Source organism: Heptranchias perlo, chromosome 5 (genome assembly GCF_035084215.1).
Source record: "Heptranchias perlo isolate sHepPer1 chromosome 5, sHepPer1.hap1, whole genome shotgun sequence".
NCBI classification, from domain to species: Eukaryota; Metazoa; Chordata; class Chondrichthyes; order Hexanchiformes; family Hexanchidae; genus Heptranchias; species Heptranchias perlo.
Window position 1 is genome coordinate 61,368,196 of NC_090329.1, and position 27,710 is coordinate 61,395,905.

The 27,710-nt window shown below is 45.0% G+C and overlaps 1 long non-coding RNA gene across 1 annotated transcript; it reads left to right on the forward strand.

Annotated features, from left to right (window-relative positions):
* Window positions 1-27,710, forward strand: LOC137321392 (uncharacterized). The gene is made up of 4 exons (XR_010962801.1): window positions 1-54; window positions 26,469-26,585; window positions 27,332-27,478; window positions 27,570-27,710. It is a non-coding gene; the product is annotated as an uncharacterized lncRNA (long non-coding RNA).

Consider the following 27,710-nt stretch of genomic DNA (forward strand, 5'->3'; position numbering starts at 1 on the left):
GAACGGATCAAAAACAACAACAGAAAACCAAGGAGTGACGTCACAGGACAGCAGGTAAGTGATTGGTTGGTGAGTGTTACTGGTTTTTTTCCTCTAAATTAGGGCATTGGTTTAAACGAAGAGCTGGGAAACTAAGCAGCTTTTATAGCAGGTAGTGTTTTTTTTTAAGTGAACCTAGGTCCCTAGTATAGTTAACATTTTCTAATTTCAACGTAATTTAAAAGGGGTAACTGAGCTAAGGCAAGCCATGGCAGCAGACCTCGCACCCGTGATATGCCCCTCCTGCAAGATGTGGGAAGTCATGGACACTACCAGTGTCCCTGCCGACCATGTGTGCAGGAAGTGTGTCCACCTGAAGCTACTGACCGATCGTATCTCGGAGCTGGAGCTGCGGGTGGACTCACTGTGGAGCATCCGCGATGCAGAGAAACTCGTGGATAGCACGTTTAGCGAGTTGGTCACACCGCAGGTAAAGGGAGTACAGGCAGGAAGTGAATGGGTGACCACCAGGCAGAGTAAGAGGTGCAGGCAGGTAGTGCAGGGGTCCCCTGTGGCCATCCCCCTCTCAAACAGGTATACCGTTTTGGATACTGTTGTGGGAGATGGCTCACCAGGGGAAGGTGGCAGCAGCCAGGTTCATGGCACCGTGGCTGGCTCTGCTGCACAGGAGGGCAGGAAAAAGAGTGGCAGAGCTATAGTGATAGGGGACTCGATTGGAAGGGGAATAGACAGGCGTTTCTGCGGACGCAACCGAGACTCCAGGATGGTATGTTGCCTCCCTGGTGCAAGGGTCAGGGATGTCTCGGAGCGGCTGCAGGGCATTCTGGAGGGGGAGGGTGAACAGCCAGTTGTCGTGGTGCATATAGGTACCAACGATATAGGTAAAAAACGGGATGAGGTCCTACAAGCTGAACTTAGGGAGTTAGGAGTTAAACTAAAAAGTAGGACCTCAAAGGTAGTAATCTCAGGATTGCTACCAGTGCCACGGGCTAGTCAGAGTAGGAATGACAGGATAGCTAGGATGAATACGTGGCTTGAGAGATGGTGCCAGAGGGAGGGATTCAAATTCCTGGGACATTGGAACCGGTTCTGGGGGAGGTGGAACCAATACAAATTGGATGGTCTGCATCTGGGCAGGACTGGAACCAATGTCCTAGGGGGAATGTTTGCTAGTGCTGTTGGGGAGGGTTTAAACTAATGTGGCAGGGGGATGGGAACCGATGCAGGAAGTCAGTGGGAAGTAAAGTGGTGACAGAAACAAAAGGCAGTAAGGGAGAGTGTACAAAACATGACCGGACAGATGGTCTGAGAAAGCAGGACAAAGACCAAGGGAAGTCTAGATTAAACTGCATTTATTTCAATGCAAGAAGTCTGATGGGCAAGGCAGATGAACTCAGGGCATGGATGGGTACATGGGACTGGGATGTTATAGCTATTACTGAAACATGGCTAAGGGAGGGGCAGGACTGGCAGCTCAATGTTCCAGGGTTCAGATGCTATAGGAAAGATAAAGCAGGAGGTAAGAGAGGAGGGGGAGTTGCGTTCTTGATTAGGGAGAACATCACGGCAGTAGTGAGAGAGGATATATCCGAGGGTTCGCCCACGGAGTCTATATGGGTAGAACTGAAAAATAAGAAGGGAGAGATCACTTTGATAGGATTGTACTACAGATCCCCAAATAGTCAACGGGAAATTGAGGAGCAAATATGTAAGGAGATTACAGACAGCTGCAAGAAAAATAGGGTGGTAATAGTAGGGGACTTTAACTTTCCCAACATTGACTGGGACAGCCATAGCATTAGGGGCTTGGATGGAGAGAAATTTGTTGAGTGTATTCAGGAGGAATTTCTCATTCAGTATGTGGATGGCCCGACTAGAGAGGGGGCAAAACTTGACCACCTCTTGGGAAATAAGGAAGGGCAGGTGACAGAAGTGTTAGTGAGGGATCACTTTGGGACCAGTGATCATAATTCCATTAGTTTTAAGATAGCTATGGAGAATGATAGGTCTGGCCCAAAAGTTAAAATTCTAAATTGGGGAAAGGCCAGTTTTGATGGTATTAGACAGGAACTTTCAGAAGTTGATTGGGAGAGTCTGTTGGCAGGCAAAGGGACGTCTGGTAAGTGGGAGGCCTTCAAAAGTGTGTTAACCAGGGTTCAGGGTAAGCACATTCCTTATAAAGTGAAGGGCAAGGCTGGTAGAAGTAGGGAACCTTGGATGACTCGGGAGATTGAGGCTCCAGTCAGAAAGAAGAAGGAGGCATATGACATGCATAGGCAGCTGGGATCAAGTGGATCCCTTGAAGAGTATAGAGATTGCCGGAGTAGAGTTAAGAGAGAAATCAGGAGGGCAAAAAGGGGACATGAGATTGCTTTGGCAGATAAGGCAAAGGTGAATCCAAAGAGCTTCTACAAATACATAAAGAGCAAAAGAGTAACTAGGGAGAGAGTAGGGCCTCTTAAGGACCAACAAGGTCATCTATGTGCGGAACCACAAGAGATGGGTGAGATCCTAAATGAATATTTCGCATCGGTATTTACGGTTGAGAAAGGCATGGATGCTAGGGAACTTGGGGAAATAAATAGTGATGTCTTGAGGAGTGTACATATTACAGAGAGGGAAGTGCTGGAAGTCTTAACGCGCATCAAGGTAGATAAATCTCCGGGACCTGATGAAATGTATCCCAGGACGTTATGGGAGGTTAGGGAGGAAATTGCGGGTCCCCTAGCAGAGATATTTGAATCATCGACAGCTACAGGTGAGGTGCCTGAAGATTGGAGGGTAGCAAATGTTGTGCCTTTGTTTAAGAAGGGCGGCAGGGAAAAGCCTGGGAACTACAGACCGGTGAGCCTGACATCTGTAGTGGGTAAGTTGTTAGAGGGTATTCTGAGAGACAGGATCTACGGGCATTTGGAGAGGCAGGGACTGATTAGGAACAGTCAGCATGGTTTTGTGAGAGGAAAATCATGTCTCACAAATTTGATTGAGTTTTTTGAAGGGGTAACCAAGAAGATAGATGAGGGCTGTGCAGTAGACGTGGTCTACATGGACTTTAGCAAAGCCATTGACAAGGTACCGCATGGTAGGTTGTTACATAAGGTTAGATCTCACGGGATCCAAGGTGAGGTAGCCAATTGGATACAAAATTGGATTGACGACAGAAGACAGAGGGTGGTTGTGGAGGGTTGTTTTTCAAATTGGAGGCCTGTGACCAGCGGTGTGCCTCAGGGATCGGTGCTGGGTCCGCTGTTATTTGTTATTTATATTAATGATTTGGATGAGAATTTAGGAGGCATGGTTAGTAAGTTTGCAGATGACACCAAGATTGGTGGCATTGTGGACAGTGAAGAAGGTTATCTAGGATTGCAACGGGATCTTGATAAATTGGGCCAGTGGGCCGATGAATGGCAGATGGAGTTTAATTTAGATAAATGTGAGGTGATGCATTTTGGTAGATCGAATCGGGCCAGGGCCTACTCCGTTAATGGTAGGGCGTTGGGGAGAGTTATAGAACAAAGAGATCTCGGAGTACAGGTTCATAGCTCCTTGAAAGTGGAGTCACAGGTGGATAGGGTGGTGAAGAAGGCATTCAGCATGCTTGGTTTCATTGGTCAGAACATTGAATACAGGAGTTGGGATGTCTTGTTGAAGTTGTACAAGACATTAGTAAGGCCACACTTGGAATATTGTGTACAGTTCTGGTCACCCTATTATAGAAAGGATATTATTAAACTAGAAAGAGTGCAGAAAAGATTTACTAGGATGCTACCGGGACTTGATGGTTTGACTTATAGGGAGAGGTTGGATAGACTGAGACTTTTTTCCCTGGAGAGTAGGAGGTTTAGGGGTGATCTTATAGAAGTCTATAAAATAATGAGGATGCATAGATAAGGTAGATAGTCAAAATCTTTTCCCAAAGGTGGGGGAGTCTATAACGAGGGGGCATAGATTTAAGGTGAGAAATACAAAAGGGTCCAGAGGGGCAATTTTTTCACTCAAAGGGTGGTGAGTGTCTGGAACGAGCTGCCAGAGGCAGTAGTAGTGGCGAGTACAATTTTGTCTTTTAAAAAGCATTTGGACAGTTACATGGGTAAGATGGGTATAGAGGGATATGGGCCAAGTGCAGGCAACTGGGACTAGCTTAGTGGTATAAACTGGGCGACATGGACATGTTGGGCCGAAGGGCCTGTTTCCATGTTGTAAACTTCTATGATTCTATGATTCTATGAATCTTTTTGCGTCCTCCTCACAGCTTATTTTCCCACCTGGCATTGTATCATCAGCAAACTTGGATACATTATGCTCGGTCTCCTCATCTAAGCCATTGATATATATTGTAAACAGCTGAGGCCCATGCACTGATCCTTACGGCACCCCACTAGTTACAACCTTCTTCTACAATGGCATGTAAAATAGGAACCAGGGAGCAGTTATACCTGATCAATAAAGAAGCACATGGTAGGAGAATCACCTTAATGTCTAGCTTTTTTTTAATCATAAGATAAGGAGCATGATGAAAAAGATACTGGAACTTTGAGGCCATGTCTGAAGGAAAGGTGGATCCATCAGCTGATTAGACATGGGGTAAATTTTAACCCCCAAGAACAGGTTGGTTGGGGTCAGGTGGGCAGTGAAAATTCTCTGATTTCGGAGCGGGATCACATCCCGGCTCCAACGCACCATCTTCCGGGTTTGACCCAGACTCGATTGGATGCACGTTTCTGAAACTCTGAAGTCCCGCTGGCTGATATTTAAAGGGTCAATTGAGCTATTTTAAGTCCTTAAAGCTGTAAAGCGTTTGTGCATTGACTTACATAAGCCATTTTAACTTCTCCTGAACGTGTCTCCCGTGGCCTCTGATGCACGCCATGGAAAAGGAGGCGAATTGCAGCCGGCACCCATTTGGATCTTTAAACCAGTGATTGACACAGTGAAGAAAAGGTGAGTTTTTGCAGAAGGACAATCAGTTCTCTCAGACAAACCTTTGGTTGGGAGTTCTTTATGTTTAGACTGAGATTTCTTTGTTCACTCTCAGAATTCTTGTGTTCGCACATATTTACCTACATTTAGCACCCCCTCAAACTGACACCATCAGGATGGGGGGGTGCAATGGATTTATTCAGCAGTACATCTAAGGAGGAGGCACATCACCATCCATGGCAGGCACAGCGTTCAGTTCTAGGAGTTGCAGCTCCACAGGACAGAGGTGCACCACAAGGACCTGCAGAAGAGCAGAGAGGAGACCAACAGAGAGCCCAACGTCACAGGAGGCACTACCCACATGAGAGGGTGTATAGGCAGAGGCTGAGCTCTCTGGACCTCTCTGAGGAGCAGTGTCTACACAAGCTCAGATTGAGTTGCCAGGCGGCCACAGATATCTGCAGGCTCCTTCATGAAGAGTTGCTTCCGGCTGGGCCTGGTAGCCGTGCATTGCCCATCGCAGTTAAAGTCACCACTGCCCTCAATTTATTCGCCTCCCGATCCTTCCAGGGTGCCACCAATGACATCACCAGGATCTCTCAGTTGTCTGCACATAAGTGTATACGACAGGTCATGATGGCTTGTTTGCCAAGGTGTCCGACTACATCAACTTCCCCTGTGATGACATCAGCCAGACTGAGAGGGCGGTGGGTTTCCACTCTCTGGCTGGCTTCCCACGGGCACAGGGCGCAATTGATTGCACACACGTAGCAATCTGAGCACCTGCACATGAACAGGACTGTTCATCAACCGAAAGGGATATCACTCCATCAATGCACAGCTGATGTGCAACCACCAGAAGAGGTTTCTGCAGGTGTGTGCCAAACTCCCTGGCAGCTGCCATGATTCCTTCATTTTGCGCGAGTCCATCCCAGCCCTCTTCCACGCACAAGACAGACTTAAGGGCTGGCTCCTTGGAGACAATGGATACCCCCTGTAGACGTGGCTCATGACACCTAAGAGAAACCCCACCAATGAGGCACAGCAGCGGTACAACGACAGTCACATCACCAACAGGTCTGTCATTGAACAAGCCATAGGAATGTTCAAGATGCGTTTCAGGTGCCTGGATCGATCTGGTGGAGCCTTTCAGTACTCACTGGCGAGGGTGTACAGAATAATAGACGTGAGTTGCGCCCTACACATCGCTCAGCAGAGAGGGTTACAGGTGGAGGAGATCCCATGCGCCCATGAAGCATCCACATCTGCAGACAACATTGAAGAAGACGAGGAGGAGGATGAGGAGGAGGAAGACAATAATGGGCAACCTATCGGCAGAGCAGCAGCATATCTGGCTGTTTGTGATGCCAGTGAGTCACTTATATCTTGATAGATTCTCATAAGGAGATCTGCAAAGTGAAGATAGGGAAATACTCAGACCACCTGGAACAAGCACAACCACCACCACCAACATCAGCCCCTAACTCCGTCCGCTTGCACAAAGGAGTCCTTCAACCACACATACACCAATTGCAAAAGCATCCAATGGGTTGCATGAAGATTTGCCTTTCTTGATGAGGCACATGAATGGGCACTTTCACAAAAGAGACTCAAGAATGGACAAGACGTGGCCGTGGTGGTAGAGGTAGTGGCAGGTTGCTCAGGTCCTTACCCTGACTGCTGAGATGCTCTCGGTCTACGCTCTCTGGGTTTTGGAGGCCGTGAGAGCCCCGCCAAAGACTGCTCCACCTGCACCTGTGCAGGGGCAGACTCAGTCATCGGGAGAAGAGGCAGTATTGTGGGTACTGGTTGAGAGGGGGCAACAGGTGAGATGTGGGAGCACTTTGAGTGGAGTCCTCACTTCCATGTCCCTTGGAATCATCCCTCTCCTGGGCCAGGGCCACATCACTCCTACCACACAGCTGGACAACAGCTTGGAGCACATTTGTGATGCGTTGTAAGGCCACCGCTAAAGTATCTGTCTGCCTGTTAAAGGTGGCAGAATAGTCAGCACCCCGAGTCCGCATGGCCATTGTCATGGCCTGAATGGACTCATTTTGAGCCATGCTTGAAGCTCAATGGAGGCTAGCCTTCTCTCCATCGCAGACATTCCCACACTTACCTGCGCCACTATTCCACTAATGCTGGAGGTGCACTCTTCTGTCCCCTCCATTATTGTGGAGAGTGTGCAAGGCATGTCTTTCAGTACCTTACAAAGTTGCAGTTGTACCTCTACCATTCTTCTTCCCAACGATGGCCCCCAGGATTCAGCATCTGCATCCAGCTGAACAGAGCTTGGAGAGGAGTGCGTCCCTTGACGTGGACTCTCCACAGCTGCCCTTACCACCAGTGTCTGCTTGTGTGCTGAATCACCAGGTGGCAACCCACCAGGTGGCAACCCAACCAACTCTGTAATAGGATCCACCAAGGTGTGAGTATCTGCGCTGGTGCATGGCTCACTATGATTAGACGGTGCGCCCTCAGAGGCATGGAGCTCCTCTGAGGAATCGCCCTCGTCCATGTCGTGTGCCTCTTCAGCACTCCTTGTAGGCCTTGGAAGAGAACATACAGCAATAGTAAGAATCATCGCAGAAGTTATGGTGCGATTAGCATACCGAAGTATGCAACAGGTCAATCATTGATAACGTCAATTCATGATGTGTGTGAGGGATGTTAAAGTTCTGTCACCAGACATTTGCGGGGTGCCAGTCTCACCATCTTTGACAGCCAGGCAATCAACCACATGGCTGAGATCCAAGGCCTCCTCCTCTGCCTCTGTCAGGGCCACTATTTGTGGTGGCCCCCCCTCCAGTCCGACTCCTCTCCCTTGCATTTTGCGCTCTCTTCTCCTACAAGGGGAGAAAGAACAGATGTATGAGTGAGTGAGGATGACGGGGTCACCCGATGGATCCATTGCTTTGGGCGATGCTGACAATGAAGGAGATGCATCAGAGGGTGATTATCAGACAGATTCATCACAATGCATCAGGACTGGGGTGAGTGCGAGTAGGTGGGTTCACAAATGGGGAGGTGAGGAAGTGCACAGAAAGTGAAGGTAAGTTGATAATGAGACTTAAGTGGGTGTGAGGAATGATGTGATGGAGTCTGCTTGGCAAGACAGAGTGAGACAGGGGGTAATGTACACCACAGATTGTAGGTGAATCAGTAACTGTACTCACTTTTCCTGACCTGGTTAGGTCATTAAAGCGCTTCCTGCACTGCACCCACATCCTTGAGACAGTGCTCCTGCTGCTCACCTCCTCTGCCACCTTGGGCCAGGCCTTCTTGATGGCAGAGGCAGGGCACTTCCTCCTGTCAGCCGGGTACAATGTATCTCTCCTGATCCTCACACCGGCAAGTAGCAACTCCAGTGAAGAGTCACTGAACCGGGATGATGGCCTCATCCTTTGTTGCTCCATTTGGCTCAATTTCACATTTCTCCCTCAAAATCCATGGTTGCAATGGCTTTTTAAATAATCTAGCTCCCAGCGTGTCATTCGGGTGCGCAGTGTGTCTGCTGCGCAGCTTGGAAGTCACATTATAGGCCTTCAGTTGAGTCGCGAACGCTCAAGAAAACATAAGAAAATGTTCCAGGTTTCCCACGCGTGCATTGATCCCCCTGCTGAGTTCCCGCTGGTATGTTAAAATTTACCTCATGGTTAAAGCTCGGGTGCATATGAGTTTCATATTATAGTGTTCAATTATTTAGAAGGAACGAGAAAGTAGATTGGAAGGGGAGTATTGTTGCTACTAATAAGAGGGAGTTTGGCAGAAACCTAAAGAGATGATTTAACCTTTAGTTTAGATGATTAATGTGAGAACTGATTCATTTTTGAATAAATGCAATTGACACAATGGTAAATAAACAAGATACTGAGAAATTAATGCGTAACCAGAGCAAAAAGAGGAAACTTAAAATGAAATTATTTGGGCTCCGGGAAAAGGTTTTCTTCTCCCCCACACCTGGGTGTTAGCCAGGTATGGTCTGCCTGACATAACCTGAACCTGTCTGTATTTCCAGGCTCAGGTCATTTTAATAGGCCTTATGTTTACCCGGTGCAGGCCTGTCCTTGGGCAGGGGCCAGCACCCAGAATCAAAAGTGGAAATCAAAAAACAGCAGCCAGAAGCTTCCAGCACTGAAGAGTACTCTCGAGTACCTGGTAAAAAAAAAAGTACTTACCTTTTACTGGGTTCTATCCTCTTATTACCTGTCCCTTCTCAGATCTTCCAATTTGAGTGGAACTAGAGCAAGGCCTAAGGGCCATTCCTTCTTGTTGCTCCTCCAAATGGACATCTGGCTGGTGTAGAGAAATGAAAATGAGGAGGAGCTGGTCTTAATTCGCCCCTGCCTCATTTAAATAAGGTTTTAATGTGCCTGCTCTAGGCACAAGCACTCCATGCTGCCTCAGGGGAATCTCTAGAAATCTGAGTGCAATGCAAAGGAGGCAGACATTTGGCATTACAGGTTTCTGCCCTTTATCCTCTGCTTTGCATTTGGGAACTGAGCATTCTCCAGGCGCAAAACAGAGGAAAATTGTCCCTTTACACAGTAAGGTTGTCTGACATTGAATCATGGTAGAACTAGAACTTCCTCCAGCTCAATTTTTGCAAGATCAAAGTAATCCTGTTTGGCCACCCACATCCTACTTGATATTAAGTCCCAGTCACTGGCTTCTACTAGCTCCCAGTTCTCTAGTGAATTTATTTCAAAATCCTTGCGCTTGTTTACAAATCTTTCCATGTCCTCACTCCACTCTTTCAGCCCTCAGTACTTACTCAGACATTAGGCTCTCATAACTGCATTCATTCTTCTTTTTCCATTGGAAGTACCTTTAGTCATCACACCACTGCACTCTAGAATTCTTTTAAACTACTCTCTCATGCCACATCTCTTCTCATCTTTAAAAGCATCTCTGAAACCTACCTCTTTAATGGCATCTTCAATCACCTACCCTAACCCTCCTCCCAAGTCCTGCTTGGCTACACCTCTCCCACTCCTTCCTTGGGAAGTTTTGCTTTGTTTACAATCCTGTATAAGTGCAAATTGTTGTTGGGTGGGAGGATCATATCAAAACCCTAGACTTAAATGGTTGAATAGGGAAGTTAGAATAAGCACAATGAAAAGAATTTAATGATTAAAAGAAATTGGAAAGTAAGGCAGTTAGTAGACAAAATCAGTTATTTTAAAATAACAATCAGAGATGAAAAGAGAAAATGCAACGGGCAGCTATACTGCAGTTACTGGTCTTAGCCTGTTACCTGTGGATTGTGATGCAGAATCCACCGACCGGAATTGTGCTCCTGACTGTAGGTCGCACCAAATTCAGTGACATCAGCTTCGATGTATATGCAGAGCTCTAGTTTGTAATGTTCGGAAACCATGGCATGGATTGTCCTTATTTAAAGAACTGATTTTGGACTGTATAGACGCAGCCTGCCAAAAAAATGAGGTGGAGTGGCCTTTTGCCAAAACTCCATCCCAGAAAATGCTGTAACCTTCAACTGCGTGCCTGAAGCCTGCATCAATGCATGCAGGTGGGGAGCATGGCTTAGTCATCTACGAGATTATCCTGATTTACCAACCATATACTGCCCCTTGAAATCACCAACGCTATAAAGGTGGTGGTGTTGGGCCAGAATGAAGAAAGAATCTGGAAGACCATAGGTCACACAGAGTAGTGATCCTGCAGTGTTTTGGCTGGAAGTGATGTGCAATACTTAAAAGATGCAAAATCCCTGCATGGAAGATATTTACTGAATTTTGCTGCCAATTTAGTTAGAGTTCGGATTCAGGAAATAATAGATTTTTATCTTCGTAGTCTATGCTTTCAGGAGGAGAATGATGAGGACATAAAGGAGGAGAAGATGCAAGCCATGAGAGTGTGGCATCATACATGTAGATAACATAGATATCCATATTACAGGGTCTACAGACCAAGGAGGTCCTATTTGAGTTTTTATTATAGGATCAGGCCGTGTGTTCCCCCGGATACAGTAACTGAGGTGTGCCAGTTGTGGGAACCTAACCTGCAGCCTCTTTCCATCAGGGACACAGCCTTGTCAGTAGTTGTGATAGTGATAGCAACATTACATCTTTATACATCTGGATGTTTCCAAGTAGCCTCTGGAGACATTAGTCACATCAGTTAGTCAGCATTGTTTCATTAAACAGATGCCCTGTTGAGGCATGCCTCTGAGTTCATTTACATCTTTATGGATTCAGTGAAGCAGAGAAGGAGAGAGAAAAAGAGTAACCAACTTCTCTTAAGTGGCTGAATTCCCCCAAGTGCAGGCTGTCAAGCTACCTATGTGTCAATAAAGGGTCTATCTGAAAGTGCCGTCAATTTCAAGAACAGAAAAAGGTTTCAATCACTGAATGTGCAGATAGTAAGTAATGCAAGCCACCTCATTATGCATATCAATGCATGCTGCCTTGGAAACAGCCATGATTTATTTATTCTCAGGCTGCTAGGAGACTGGGGTACCCGCTTCAACCATTCGAATGACTCTTTTCATCATCTGGAAACAGATACAATGTAGCATTGAGTGCCACACAAATAATAGTTGAACAAATCTTTCAGATTTTCAAGTCCCATTTCCATTGCCTGAATATGTCAGAGGTGAGCCTTACACTCCAGTCCAGAATTACAGTGGTGTGCTGAATCCTTCATAATTTGGCTGTAACAAAAAGATTGGGCCTTCCATCTGTAAATAAAGAGTAAGAAGGTAGAGCCAATCAAACCCCTAATTAGGAAGAGGATACTCAGAAGAGAGGGATGAGGTGACACAGGACAACCTACAGGTAGGACATTGTCAAAAACTTCTTTCATTTGCATGCATTGGGTGGGGGAAGAAGCAGCCAGTGGAGATCTTAGCAAGAGCGAGAGAGGGATATCCCAGTTAGAGCTCACCGCCACCTTCTCAAGGGCAACCAGGGATGGGCAATAAATGCTGGCCTTGCTAATAATATCCTGATAATGAATAAAAATCTTTCATCTTCCTCAATCCAATATGTGTCCCTTTTCAATCTACTTGCAGGAGGAAACCACACATAATAGGCAACAACAACTGCAGACAGGAGGGGATAGAGCAAGCATAAGATCCTTGAGACCCTCCAGATTGTGGGCCTCGAGGCATTAAAGAAGTTGATTAGGGCAGGGTCGAAGGCTTTCCTTAAACTTAGAGCAATAACCTTTTTTGCACAAAAAATCTTGTCATTTGATTGACAATCCCCTTTTCACTTCAAGCTACAATGTCACATATTCTCTTGGATGATATCTTTTTTGTTTGTCTCTATTTTATTGATACTACTATGGTCAGTGCTCCTCTGAATTTTCTTCTCTTGTTTGTCCTAAGATGTAAGTACATTGTCGTGCACACTCTTCATTTCCCTTGCAACCTCACTGTGTTGAAATCAAGACTCATACATAGAAATTCTCCAGAAAAGAGAAGGCTGAAGGGTGTCCCGATAGAGGCCTTTAAGATAATGAAAGGGTTTGATAGGGTAAACATAAAGAAAATGTTTCCACTCATGGGGGCGTCCAAAACTAGAGGTCATAAATATAAGATAGTCACTAATAAATCCAGTAGGGAATTCAGGAGAAACTTCTTTAACCAAAGAGTGGTAAGAATGTGGAATGTGCTACCACAAGGAGTAGTTGAGACAAATAGCATAGATGCATTTAAGGGGGAGCTAGATAAGCACATGAGGGAGAAAGGAACAGAATGGTATGCTGGTAGCGTTAGATGAAGTAAGGAAGGAGGAGGCGCGTATGGAATATAAACAACGGCATGGATCTGTTGGGCCAAATGGCCTGTTTCTGTGCTGTACATTCAATGTAATTCTATATAATGAGCTTTATTGGTTTTGTCCAACAGTGTTGGCGATTCATTCCCAACATCGTAAACAGGCATTGGAAACTTGTACGCTATGTTCCCATACTTGATCGATGCAGCATGGGAGTTATATTGTTGAAAAGAATTCTGAAATGCTGAATTTTGTTCTCATAGTTATCTCAATCCATGCTCCAGTCTGACTCAGTCTATTGCTAAGATTGAAATTTCTTCTAAATAGTAGAGGCAGTGGCTTTCTCCTTCAGGATCAGGCAAATAGGGGATAGGATCACTTTAAATTGAGTGTGAGGTTGTAGGATTATTAATAATTTTGATTACTTGTTCTAATGCTAGAGTGGAGACAGCAACTACAAAAACTGGTTAGGACTTAATTTGATTGCTGAACAACAATAAGCAATAAATCTAAGCAATACTAACAACAGTGGAATACGGTTCAAGGTGCAGTATTGACCAGATCATTGTCCTGGGAAGAAGGCCGGGAGTATCTACCAAAGCGATTATTCCTTGTCTTCTTCATGCTGCCTCTCCTGCCGTTGGCAGAGTTCATTCTCCTTTTTATAAAGATTTGAGGCTTAGTCTTATGGCTTTCGACTACCATAAAAGGGGCCACCCCTGAAATTTGTTTTGCTGATGCAGTATCCAAAGTCTTATTCCTGTTCCATGTCTGTCTTGTATTGTTTTTCTTTAACAGTAGACAAAAGTCAGTAGTTTGTGGTTAACTGACAAAAATGTCTGTTCAACAACTTAAGGCTGGGTTTTCCATTAGCCAGTCAAAAGTTTATTATATAACCTCAGTGGTGGGGAAACTTTTAGAAACGATAATCCGGGACAGAATTAACAGGCACTTGGAAGAGGATGGATTGATTAGGGAAAGCCAGCATGGATTTGTTAAAGGCAAATCGTGTTTAACTAACCTGATAGAGTTTTTTGATGAGGTAACACAGAGGGTAGCTGAGGGCAATGCAGTTGATGTGGACTTTCAAAAGGCGTTTGATAAAGTGCTGCACGGTAGGCTTATCATCAAGATTGCAATAAAGGGGGCAGTAGCAACATGGATACTGAATTGGCTAAGGGACAGGGAACAGAGAGTAGTGGTGAACAGTTGTTTTTTGGACTGAAGGGAGGTGTACAGTGGTGTTCCCCAGGGGTCAGTACTGGGACCACTGCTTTTCTTGATATATATTAATGACTTGGACTTGGGTGTACAGGGCACAATTTCAAAATTTGCAGATGACACAAAACTTGGAAGTGTAGTAAACAGTGAGGAGGATTGTGATAGACTTCAAGAGGACATAGAGAGGCTGGTGGCATGGGTGGACACGTGGCAGATCAAATTTAACGCAGAAAAATGCAAAGTGATACATTTTAGAGTCATAGAGTCATAGAGTTATACAGCACGGATAGAGGCCCTTCGGCCCATCGTGTCCGCGCCAGCCATCAAGCCCTGTCTACTCTAATCCCATATTCCAGCATTTGGTCCGTAGCCTTGTATGCTATGGCATTTCAAGTGCTCATCCAAATGCTTCTTGAATGTTGTGAGGGTTCCTGCCTCCACAACCCTTTCAGGCAGTGAGTTCCAGACTCCAACCACCCTCTGGGTGAAAAAGTTCTTTCTCAAATCCCCTCTAAACCTCCCGCCTTTCACCTTGAATCTATGTCCCCTTGTTATAGAACCCTCAACGAAGGGAAAAAGCTCCTTAGTATCTATCCTATCTGTGCCCCTCATAATTTTGTACACCTCAATCATGTCCCCCCTCAGCCTCCTCTGCTCCAAGGAAAACAAACCCAATCTTCCCAGTCTCTCTTCATAGCTGAAGCGCTCCAGCCCTGGTAACATCCTGGTGAATCTCCTCTGCACCCTCTCCAAAGCGATCACATCCTTCCTGTAGTGTGGCGACCAGAACTGCACACAGTACTCCAGCTGTGGCCTAACCAGTGTTTTATACAGCTCCATCATAACCTCCTTGCTCTTATATTCTATGCCTCGGCTAATAAAGGCAAGTATCCCATATGCCTTCTTTACCACCTTATCTACCTGTTCCGCCGCCTTCAGGGATCTGTGAACTTGCACACCAAGATCCCTCTGACCCTTTGTCTTGCCTAGGGTCCTCCCATTCATTGTGTATTCCCTTGCCTTGTTAGTACCTCCGAAGTGCATCACCTCGCACTTTTCCGGGTTAAATTCCATTTGCCACTGTTCCGCCCATCTGACCAACCCATCTATATCGTCCTGCAGACTGAGGCTATCCTCCTCGCTATTTACCACCCTACCAATTTTTGTATCATCAGCGAACTTACTGATCATACCTTTTACATTCATATCCAAGTCATTAATGTAGACCACAAACAGCAAGGGACCCAGCACCGATCCCTGTGGTACCCCACTGGCCACAGGCTGCCAGTCACAAAAACAACCTTCGACCATCACCCTCTGCCTTCTGCCACTAAGCCAGTTTTGTATCCAAAGTGCCAAGGCACCCTGGATTCCATGGGCTCGTACCTTCTTGACCAGTCTCCTGTGGGGGACTTTATCGAAGGCCTTACTGAAATCCATGTATACCACATCCACTGCGTTACCCTCATCCACACGCCTAGTCACCCCCTCAAAAAATTCAATCAAATTAGTCAGACATGATCTTCCCTTGACAAAGCCATGTTGACTATCCCTGATTAATCCTTGCTTCTCCAAGTGGAGACTAATTTTGTCCTTCAGAATTTTTTCCAATAATTTTCCTACCACTGATGTTAGGCTCACTGGCCTGTAGTTCCCCGGTTTTTCCCTACTCCCCTTCTTGAATAATGGTACTACATTAGCGGTTCTCCAGTCCTCTGGCACATCCCCTGTGGCCAGAGAGGTTCTGAATATATGTGTTAGAGCCCCCGCAATCTCCTCCTTTGCCTCACACAGTAGCCTGGGATACATTTCGTCCGGGCCTGGGGATTTATCCATTTTTAGGCCTGCTAAAACCGCCAATACCTCCTCCCGCTCGATGTTAATATGTTCGAGTATATCACAGTCCCCCTGTCGTATTTCTATGTCCACGTCGTCCTTCTCCATAGTGAAAACAGATGCAAAAAATTCATTTAGAACCCCTCCTACATCTGCCGGCTCCACACACAGATTACCATTTTTGTCCCTAATGGGCCCTATTTTTTCCCTAGTCATCCTCTTACCCTTTATATACTTATAAAACATCTTAGGATTTTCCTTTATTTTGCTCGCCAGTGTTATTTCATGGCCCCTCCTTGATCTCCTAATTTCTTTTTTAAGTATCCCCCTGCACTTTTTGTACTCCTCTAGGGCTTCCTCCGTCTTTAGCCTTTTGTATCTGCCAAAAGCCCTCCTTTTTTTCCGAATCCATTCTCGTATATCCCCTGACATCCAAGGTTCCCTGGAGTTCTTGGAACCACCCTTGACCTTTACGGGAACATGTTGCCATTTTATGGTCTCAATCTCCCTTCTGAAAGACTCCCATTGCTCCGATGCGGATTTTCCTACAAGCAGCTGATCTCAGTCCATTTTGGCCAGATCCTGCCTTATCCTATTAAAATCGGCCTTCCCCCAATTTAGAACCTCTATTTCCGGCCCCTCCCTATCCTTTTCCATGACCACCTTAAATCTCACCGAATTATGGTCACTGTCACCAAAGTGCTCACCTACTAGCACTTCTTCCACTTGGCCGGCCACATTCCCTAGAATTAGGTCCAGTACCGCCCCCTCTCTTGTAGGACTTTCTACATGCTGGCTCAAAAAGCTCTCCTGGATGCACGTTAAGAATTTTGTACCCTCTAAGCCTTTTACACTCTGAGTATCCCAGTTAATATTGGGGAAGTTGAAATCCCCCACTATTATTACCCTATTATTTGCACAATTTTCTGAGATTTGCCTACATATCTGTTCCTCTATCTCCCCCTGACTGTTTGGGGGCCTATAGTACACTCCCATCAAAGTGCTTGCCCCCTTTTTGTTGTTAAGCTCCACCCATATGGCCTCATTAGAGGAACCTGCTAATATATCATCCCTCCTTATGGCAGTAATTGATTCTTTAATTAATATTGCGACCCCCCCTCCTCTTATACCTCCCCCTCTGTCTCGCCTGAAGATTCTGTACCCCGGAATATTGAGCTGCCAGTCTTGCCCCTCCCTCAACCATGTCTCTGTGACAGCAACAATATCATACTCCCATGTGTTTATCAACACCTTCAGTTCATCCACCTTATTCACAAGACTCCTTGCATTAAAATAGATGCCATCCAGCCTTGCCCTCACATATTTGCCCTGTCTTCCAAGCTGACTTGTTTTTTTCTCTATATTTGGCTGCACATCACCCCCTATTGTAGCTCCACTCTGTATCCCATCCCCCTGCCAAGTTAGTTTAAACCCCCCCCAACAGTGCTAGCAAACCTCCCCGCAAGGATATTTGTCCCGCTCTGGTTCAGATGCAACCCGTCCGACTTGTACAAGTCCCACCTTCCCCAGAAGCAGGCCCAGTGATCCAGGAAACTGAAACCCTCCCTCCTGCACCAACTCTTTAGCCACGCATTCATCTGTTCTATCCTCCTATTTCTATACTCACTAGCCCGTGGCACTGGGAGTAATCCAGAGATTACAACCTTTGAGGTCCTGCTCTTTAATCTGCTACCTAGCTCCCTAAATTCTTGAAGCAGGACCTCATCTCCCTTCCTACCTATGTCGTTGGTCCCAATGTGGACCACGACCTCTGCCTGCTCACCCTCCCCCTTGAGAATGCCCTGAAGCCGCTCAGTGACATCCATGACCCTGGCACCAGGGAGGCAACAAACCATCCTGGAGTCACGTTTACGGCCACAGAAACGCCTGTCTGTTCCCCTTGCGATAGAATCCCCTACCACTATAGCTCTTCCACTCTTTTTCCTCCCAGCCTGTGCAGCAGAGCTACCCCTGGTGCCAGGAAGTTGGCTGCTGCTGCCTTCCCCTGAGAAGTCATCCCCCTCAACAATATCCAAAGCGGTATATTTGTTTGAGAGGGGGACGGCCACAGGGGACCCCTGCACTGCCTGCCTGCTTCTCTTACTCTGCCTGGTGGTCACCCAATTACTTCCTGCCTGTACAACCTTTACCTGCGGTGTGACCATCTCACTAAACGTGCTATCCACGACGTTCTCAGCATCGCGAATGCTCCTTAATGAATCCATCCGCAGCTCCAGTGCCGCAATGCGGTTTGTCAGTAGCTGCAGCTGGATACATTTCCCGCACACATGGTCGTCAGGGACACCAGAAGGGTCCCTGATTTCCCACATTGGGCAGGAAGAGCATAACAGGAAGAATGAGGAAAGGCAATATAAACTAGAAGGCACAAATTCTAAAAGGGGTCTAGGAACAGAGAGATCTGGGGGTATATGTGCACAAATCATTGAAGGTGGCAGGGCAGGTTGAGAAAGTGATTAAAAAAGCATACGGGATCCTGGGCTTTATAAATAGAGGCATAGAGTGCAAAAGCAAGGAAGTTATGATGAACCTTTATAGAACACTGGTTCGGCCACAACTGGAGTATTGTGTCCAGTTCTGACCACTGCAGTTCAGAAAAGATGTGAAGGCCTTAGAAAGGGTGCAGAAGAGATTTACTAGAATGATTCCAGGGATGAGGGACTTTAGTTATTTGGGATAGACTGGAGAAGCTGGGGTTGTTCTTCTTGGAACAGAGAAGGTTGAGAGGAGATTTGATAGAGGTATTCAAAATCATGAAGGGTCTAGATAGAGTAGATAGAGAGAAACTGTTCCCGTTGGCGGAACGGTCAAGGGCCAGAGGACATCGATTTAAGGTGATTGGCAAAAGAACCAAAGGTGACATGAGGAAAAACCTTTTTACTCAGTGAGTGGTTAGGATCTGGAATGCACTGCCCGAGGAGATGGTGGAGGCAGATTCAATCATGGCCTTCAAAAGGGAACTGGATAAGAACTTGAAAGGAAAAAATGTGCAGGGCTACGGGGATAGGGCAGGGGAGTGGGACTACCTGTATTGCTCTTGCATAGAGCTGGCATGGACTCAATGGGTTGAATGGCCTCCTTCCGTGCTGTAACCTTTCTGTGATTCTATGATTTAAATCGAAACCAAAACAATCCTGTATCTTACAAGGTCAGTGACGTCTGTAATAAGGAATTGGGAATCTTTTAAAGTTGTACTTAGATCAAGAATTATATATTTTATATCTATCTCTAATATATTAAGGGCTGATTTTAACTTTTGTCAGTTGTGGAACATGAGTGGTTGCAGATTGGCTACCCATTATACACCCCGTCAAATCAGAAGAGGATGGGGGGGGGGTTATAATGCATGGTCGGTCCACTACCACCTCTAAAATCATCCCCTTAAAAGTCTTGTGGCTACAACATCAACTTGCAATTTTATAGCGCCTTTAAAGTAGTAAAACGTCCCAAGGTGATTCACAGGCGTGTTATCAAACAAAATTTGACACTGAGCCACATAAGGAGATATTAGGACAGGTGACCAAAAGCTTGGTCAAAGAGGTAGGTTTTAAGGAGTCTCTTAAAGAAGGAGCGCGAGGTAGAGAGGCAGAGAGGTTTAGGGAGGGAATTCCAGAACTTAGGGCCTAGGCAGCTGGAGGCATGGCCGCCAATGGCAGAGCGATTAAAATCGGGAATATGCAAGAGGCCAGAATTGGAGCAGCGCAGAGATCTCGGAGGGTAGCAGGGCTGGAGGAGGTAACATAGATAGGGAGAGGTGAGGCCATGGAGGGATTTAAAAACAAGGATGAGTTTTTTTTAAATTGAGGCATTGCCGGACCAGGATTCAATATAGGTCAGTGAGCACAGGGGTGATAGGTGAACAGGACTTGATGCGAGTTAACTAGCTTTCATTTACTGTTTGTCACATGTTCTGTTGTTGCACTTTCACCAATATGCTTTTGCTGCAACACTTTGGGGTTGAATTTCCATGGGGGGTTCTCCCAAGCGTTCGATGCCCGTTTCAGGTAGACAGCTAGCCAATGGAACGTAAATGAAGCCTGGCCATTTATTGCAGCCGGCCTTCAATGGAGCCCGCAGATGGGCAGCCAGAGAATCCCGCCAGCTTCCCGCTCGAAGTAAAAATTCCCCTTAAATTTGTCCAAAAATCATGATTTCAAAAGAATTAATTGAATAAAAAAAGGGAATTTGCTCCAGTTCAGTAGTTCTTCGAAGTCCTGGTCTGGTCCAATGAAGTACTTTAGTGGGTTATGTTACAAAAACAGGCTAAATTTGCAAGTAAGGGAGTGAATTTTATTCACAAGTAAATTAGGGACTATTTTCTTCATTTAAGAAATTGGGGCTGTAAATCCTTAAGGGGGTTGCACTTTGGCATAAAAGCCAGGATATGCCCATTGGTAACTACCAGCGCTGCATTCCACCAACGTTTAGAGGGTCAGGGGGAGGAGGTCACCCCGTTTTTCTTTCTTTGGGCAGGTACCCGCACCACTAGGGGTGCATCTCGGGTGCCTGCCAGCCAGAACAAGCAGAAATATCCAGCGACTGATGTAAAAGGGACCTCATTAAAAGAATTTCTTTGGGGATCCTGGACATGATTGCGGCCTAAATTCCCACATGGGCTCCACGTACGTAGTTTGACGGAGCTCGTGCGCATCTTCTCAATGGGTCATAATACCCTGGCAAGGCCCTGCGGAGTCCCTGACGTCAGTCCAGGATTTGACATATCTGGGTCCCGACCTATTTTCCACCGCACGCCTGCTAGAGTTTCAGCCACAGTTTGCCAGAGGGATTGAGGATTTCCGGCTGCATTCTCACAATGGGTTGTTGACTCATTATGGACTGTTATCATTATTATAGAATCATAGAAAGGTTACAGCACAGAAGAAGGCCTTTCGGCCCATCGAGTCCATGCCGGCTCTATGCAAGAGCAATCCAGCAAGTCCCACTCCCACGCCCTATCCCCGTAGCCCTGCACATTTTTTCCTTTCAAGTACTTATCCAATTCCCTTTTGAAGGCCACGATTGAATCTGCCTCCACCACCCCCTCGGGCAGTGCATTCCAGATCCTAACTACTCGCTGTGTAAAAAGGTTTTTCCTCATGCCAATCACCTTAAATCTATGCCCTCTCGTTCTTGACCCGAGGAATAGGAAGAGTTTCACTGTATCTACTCTGCCTAGACCCTTCATGATTTTGAATACCTCTATCAAATCTCCTCTCTACCTTCTCTGTTCAAAGGCGAACAATCCCAGCTTCTCTAGTCTATCCACGTAACTAAAGTCCCTCATCCCTGGAATCATTCTAGTAAATCTCTTCTGCACTCTCTCTAAGGCCTTCACATCTTTCCTAAAGTGCAGTGCCCAGAACTGGACACAATACTCCAGTTGTGTTCGTACCAGTGTTCTATAAAGGTTCATCATGACTTCTTTGCTTTTGTACTCTATGCCTCTATTTATAAAGCCCAGGATCCCGTATGCTTTTTTAACCGCTTTCTCAACCTGCCCTGCCACCTTCAATGATTTGTGTACATATACCCCCAGGTCTCTCTGTTCCTGCACCCATTTTAGAATAGTGCCCTCTAGTTTATATTGCCTCTCATTCTTCCTACCAAAATGTATCACCTCGTATTCATCTGCATTAAATTTGATCTGCCATGTGTCCGCCCATGCCACCAGCCTGTCTAAATCCTCTTGAAGTCTATCACAATCCTCCTCACTGTTCACTACACTTCCAAATTTTATGTCATTTGCAAATTTTGAAATTGTACCCTGTACACCCAAGTCCAAATCATTTATATCAAGAAAAGCAGTGGTCCTAGTACCGACCCCTGGGGAACACCACTGTACACCTCCGTGCAGTCCAAAAAACAGCCGTTCACCACTACTCTCTGTTTCCTGTTATTTAGCCAATTTGGTATCCATGCTGCTACTGCCCCCTTTATTCCATGGGCTTCAGTCTTGATGGCAAGCCTATGATGCGGCACTTTATCAAACGCCTTTTGAAAGTCCACATACACCACATCAACTGCATTGCCCTCATCTACCCTCTCTGTTACCTCATCAAAAACTCTATCAGGTTAGTTAAACACGATTTGCCTTTAACAAATCCATTCTAATCAATCCACACTTGTCCCAAGTGATTGCTAATTCTGTCCCGGATTATCGTTTCTAAAAGTTTCCCCACCACCGTGGTTAAACTGACTGGCCTGTAGTTGCTAGGTTTATCCTTACACCCTTTTTTGAACAAGGGTGTAACATTTGCAATTCTCCAGTCCTCTGGCACCACCCCCATATCTAAGGATGTTTAGAAGATTATGGCCAGTACTTCTGCAATTTCCACCCTTACTTCCCTCAGCAACCTAGGATGCATCCCATCTGGACCGGGTGACTTATCTACTTTAAGTATAGCTAGCTCTTCCAGTACCTTCTCTTTATCAATTTTTAGCCCATCCAGTATTTCAACTACATCTTCCTTTACTGAGACTCTGGCAGCATCTTCTTCCTTGGTAAAGATAGATGCAAAGTACTTATTTAGTACCTCGGCCATCCCCTCTACCTCCATGAGTAGATCTCCTTTTTGGTTCCTAATCGGCCCCACCCCTCCTCATACTACCTGTTTACTGTTTACATGCCTATAGAAGACTTTTGGATTCCCTTTTATGTTGGCCACCAGTCTATTCTCATACTCTCTCTTTATCCCTCTTAGTTCCTTTGTCACTTCCCCTCTGAACGTTCTATATTCAGCCTGGTTCTCATGTGTTATCAACCCGACATCTGTCATAAGCCCCTTTTTTCTGCTTCATCTTACTCTCTATCTCTTTTGTCATCCAGGGAGCTCTGGCTTTAGTTGCCCTATCTTTCTATATTCATATTTATTTCTTGTGTGGGCTGAACCTTTTGCCCATACGTCTATTTACAGCTATAAAAAGCTCTGTTTAGACCCATTTCGAGAACTGCATTCAGTTCTGGTCGCCACACCTCAGGAAGGATATATTCTTGTAGGGGATGTAGCATAGATTTATCACAATGATATTGGGACTAAAGGGGTTAAATTATGAAGACAGATTGCATAGACTAGGCTTGTATTCCCTTGAGTATAGAAGATTGAGAGGTGATCTAATTGAGGTGTTTAAGATGATTAAAGGAATTGATAGGATAGAAAGAGAGAAACTATTTCTTCTGGTGGGGAAGCCCAGAACTAGGGGGCATAACCTTAAAATTAGAGCTAAGCCTTTCAGGAGTGATGTCAGGTAACATTTTTCACACAAAGGGTAGATGAAATCTGGAACTGTCTCCCTTATAAAGCTGTTGAGGCTAGGTCCATTGAACATTTCAAAACTGGGATTGTTAGATTTTTGTTAGGCAAGGGTATTAATGGAACATAGGAAAATAGGAACAGAACTTGGCCATTTAGCCCCTCGAGCCTGTTCCGCCATTCAATGAGATCATGGCTGATCTGTGACCTAACTCCATATACCCGCCTTAGCCTCATATCCCTTAATACCTTTGGTTAACAAAAATCTATCAATCTCAGATTTAAAATTATCAACTGAGCTAGCATCAACTGCCGTTTGCGGAAGAGAGTTCCAAACTTCTCCCACCCTTTACGTGTAGAAATGTTTCCTAACTTCACTCCTGAAAGTCCTGGCTCTAATTTTTAGGCTATGTCCTAGACTCCCCAACCAGCGGAAATAGTTTCTCTCTATCTACCCTATTAGTTCCCCTTAATATTTTGAAAACTTTGATCAAATCACCCCTTAATCTTCTAAATTCCAAGGAATACAAATTTAGTTTGTGTAATCTCTCCTCATAATTTAACCCTCGGAGTCCAGGTATCATTCTAGTAAATCTACGCTGCACTCCCTCCAAGGCCAATATATCCTTCCTAAGGTACGGTGCCCAGAACTGAACACAGTACTCCAGGTGTAGTCTAACCAGGATTTTGTATGGTTGTAGCATAAGTTCTATCCCCTTGTATTCAAGTCCTCTAAATATATAGGCCAGCAATCCATTAAACTTTTTGATTATTTTCTCTACCTGTCCATGACATTTTAATGATCTATATACACGGACCCCCAAGTCTCTTTGGACCTCCACTGTTTCGAGCTTTTCACCATTTAGAAAGTACCCTGATCAATCCTTTTTAGGTCTAAAGTGGATGACCTAACACTTGCCTACATTGAAATCCATTTGCCACAGTTTTGCCCATTCACTTAATCTATTAATACGGAATACGAGATACAGAACCCAGGCAGGTAGATTGAGTTAAGATACAGATCAGCCATGATCTAACTGAATGGTGGAACAGACTTGAGGGGCTGAAAGGCCTACTCCTGCTCCTATGTTCCCCTGTTCCTATTTGATTGTAAATAAATATCTTAGTTGTTGTTGTTTATACACAAGACTATTGGGAAAAGCCTTGGATGTCAGTCGGAAAGACCACATGAGATACTACATGGAGACAGAATAACAACAGTAATAAAGGCTGAAGTTTGCTGGCCAACCCTTCAGAGCAAAAGAGGAACTATCATTCTGGCAAGCAAAGTGTGGAACTAAGAAGAGAGGTCAGCCTAGAATTAAGCACAATACTCAACTTGTAAAGGATAGAGAAATTCCCATGGTAGAATTACCATTATGCACAATGAATAAAGAGCTGCGAAGCACCGTCACAGGGTCGATGATGATGATTCTGTTCAATATTCATCATTACGAAGAGGGTGGTCGGTTGCCTAGTGCAAGACTGTTTAATTGAGTTAGCAGGTTACTGTAATTCGATTAATTGTTAATTCTCAGATCATCTCCTCTGCTTAGACTATCGAAAAGATGCAGCCTCCTAAATTATCGTGAGTTTACAAGAACTGCAACAAAACCTTTAAGAGAAAGAGAAAAGTGAAATTGAAAGGGAACATTCATAGGTTTATTTTCAGCTAACTGAATTGAACCATTTTGAATGAACATTGCGTTATATTTTGTACGGTTGTAACTCACTTTCTGCATCTGGAAAACTTTGAATGAGAAATATCTATATTCATACTACAAACGTCAAAAGCATTTGAATAGATTTGAATGTTTTGGATGTCTTGCACTGCCAAGCAAAGAGAAAACACCATTTGTATCTCGTTACTATTTGAATAGACTGGCAGGAACTTTACAGATCACATGCTCTGTACAAAGCTCTCATTCTTCTCAGAAACTCTTTCAGTTGTTGAAATCTCTTCAAATACTTCTCCAATCAAAATGAACTGACTGTGCATTTTTTTACACAGGCATACATGACAATCAGATCAATAAAATATTATTCACTAATAAAATAATATTAAAACGATGGTTTCAGCCATTGCAAACAGGATTTCATTTTCACATCGTTCACCTGACGAAGGAGGAAGCCTCCGAAAGCTTGTGAATTTAAAATAAAATTGCTGGACTATAACTTGGTGTAAAATTGTTTACAATTGTCAACCCCAGTCCATCACCGGCATCTCCACATCATTGCAAACTGAGGCAGTTTGTTAAATTCAATAGATGCTGCTTCTACTGCAATAAATTTAAAACTATGTGTCCAATGGCAGGAAGAAATTACTAATGCCAGTTGTCAGTGCCACAGCTGCAGATCTATCAGGCCTGTAGCTGCACTTCTTTTTCTCCCCCAATTTGTGGCTCAAAGCCCTGCTAAAGAGCCAGCTTTTGTGGGGAGGATGTGACCTGGCCATGTTAATGACCCACCTACCAAATTCAGGCGTGCTCCAGGCTCACCAGGTGCAAGTACACTTCGGGCGCCTGGACGCAAGGCTCCCCATTTTGTCCCATTTGTTATTGTACATTGTTGTTAATAATTAATTTGAGTAAAGGCAAATAACTTCCGATGGACTATTTCAGGTTATTGGTGGCAGTTGCTCTTCCTGCTTATGCAGTAAGTGAAGACATTGCCATCTTGTGTAAAGAAGTTAAATGCTTGGAAGTAGGAAGTTTACTTCCAAAAAGCATGACTGTAGGTTTATTCAGCATACAGGTGTATATTGATGCATTGTTCAATAGGGAGATGGAAACAGGCAGCCATGGAATTGTAAGCCTTGGCAAGTAGCATCTCTTTTTTTTGTCGTTAAATTTTACTCCAGGGGGTCAACTTTAACTGATTTTGGGCGGTCGAGAGGTGAGGTGAGCATCAAACCCACCCCGATGATATCAATTTCAGACACGGTCTGTTTTAATTCTCGGGCCTCATTTACTTCCCGCTGATGAGCTGCATGCCCAAAACAGGCATAAAGAGGTAGCTGGCTGGCGAAGATCGGGCGGCACTCTGGCAATTCACGGCGGGGGGGAGGGGGGGGATGCTCGAAGGTTGCAGAGGGCTAGAAGGAGGGGAGCCCAGGGTAGCAGAGTCCCAGATTTCCCTTGTGGATCCTGGAGGAGCACTCCTGTTTCTCCAGCCACACTAAGATAAGTTTAAAACTTTCTTTTTAGGGACTCCGCTAGTTCCCCAACATGTTTTACTGAGCAGGGCAGCTGCAATAAGACCGCAATGATAACTAGAAATATATGGTTGGGAGTATTCTTCTTCTGAGATAGAGACTATGGCATAATGCCAGTAGTGTTTGGGAAATTCTAATTTGCATCTTACCCATGATATACCTGATCTGGGAATGCATTATTTTCCTTTACTGCATCCTAAATGAAAAATTGTTCCATTTATTCCTGACGTCGATGAACCATACACACTGCGTCGCTGACAGCGGCCCTCAGGTAAGTCCTTGGAGAGGGCTGGAGGCAATCTGGAGGGAGCTGTCAACAGTCTTCGGGACTGCTGTGGAGCCGGGAGCAGCACTCCTGCTCCAAATATCCACATTCAGGTAAGAATTGTTTAAGAAACATACCTTCTTGGTGGCTTTTTAAATTTTTGAAAAAATGTTTAATACCACTGCTTAGCAATTTCAGGAAAAAGAAAATTCTCATCTTAGTGACTCCTATAAAAATCCATCACATGTTGAAGAGCAGAAAACACACTGGAAACCTGTCCTATACAGTTATATAAAGCTCTGGTTAGATCCCATTTCGAGAACTGGGTGCAGTTATGGACAGCACACCTTAGGAAGAGCAAATCAAATGAGCTGACTGTACATTTTTTCCACACAGGCATACATCACAATCAGATCAATAAAATATTATTCGCTAATAAAATTGTATTAAAACTGTGGTTTCCGCCATTGCAAACTGAGGCAGTTTGTTAAATTCAATAGATGCACATCTAATGCAATAAATTCAAAACTATGCGACCAATGGCAGGCAGAAAGTGCCAAGGCCAGTGGTCGGTGCCACAACTGCAGATCCCTCAGGCCTGTAGCTGCAGTTATTTTTCTCCACCGATTCCTGGCTCAAAGCCCTGCTACTTTTGTGGGGAGGGAGTGACCTGGCCTTGTTAATAACCGAAGTACCAAATTCAGGCATGCCCTAGCCTCGACAGGCACAAATACACTTCGGGTGCCTGGACGCAAGGCTTCCTGAGGAAAATTGACCCCATGTTATCCCATAGTTATTGTACATTATTGTTAATAATTGATTTGAGTAAAGTTAATTAACTTCCGATGGGCTGTTTCAGGTTACTGGTGGCAGTTGCTTGCTTGTGCTTCCTACAGAAAATCCCATGAAGAGTTACCTTCATGCACAGTGAATAAAGAGGTGCGGAGAACGGTCACAGGATTGATGATGATGATTCTCCTCAATATTCACCGTTACGGAGAGAGTGGTCAGTTGCCTAGCGCAAGATTGTTTAATTGAGTTAGCAGGTTACTGTAATTCCAGAAATTATTAATTCTCAGATCATCTCCTCTGTTTAGATTATCAAAAGATGCAGCCTCCAGATTGTGCGAACTTACAAGGACTGCAACGAAACCTTTAAGATAAAGAGGAAAGTGAAATTGTAAAGCAGACAGTCCTAGTTATTTTTCAGCTAACTGCATTTAACCATTTTGAATAAA